Genomic DNA, 620 nt, shown 5'->3' on the forward strand with positions numbered 1-620 from the left:
TGCACGAGATGCACGCAAGAGAGAATGCGGGCTTCTCCAAGGGCGGAGAGAGCCCCTACACACATCCTAGCATTAGATACGAAAGCATGAAAGAACACATCTCAAGAGGGGAGATGTGGGTGACACATGTGCTCAGGAACTATGTGTGTGGCCATGTGGGCGCAAGCAGCACACAGGTTGGAACAGCATATGTGCCTAGCCCCGTTTTGTTTCTGTTCTTGGATATTAGTCTCATACTAGAAAGACAAACTCTTTAAGGATCAAATAAAAATGTTTCTAATGTCACTTTTCAGGTATATGAGAAGAAAACAATTTAGGAAAGCTTTTACAACATTCCTTCTTATCTGACGCTTAAGTTTACAAATATATTGATTTGATGGACTGTCCCTGGTGTATAGACTTTTCAGAGCATTTATTTATTTATTTTTCTTTTTTAAGAAAAAAGAAGGACTGAAATTCTTCTCTTCTGAAAGCATCGAGGGATTCCTTTGGAACTGCAGAAAAAAAATGGACAGTAACCTTCCCAGTGAGTGGTTTCTGAACAGAGGATGAAGTATCAACTGTTTCAACTCTAGGGCAGGATTACTGTAGTGGAAGGCCCCACGGTGTGAATCAGGGTC

The sequence above is a fragment of the Sorex fumeus genome, unplaced genomic scaffold (assembly GCF_029834395.1).
Source record: "Sorex fumeus unplaced genomic scaffold, SorFum_2.1 ptg000029l, whole genome shotgun sequence".
NCBI lineage: Eukaryota > Metazoa > Chordata > Mammalia > Eulipotyphla > Soricidae > Sorex > Sorex fumeus.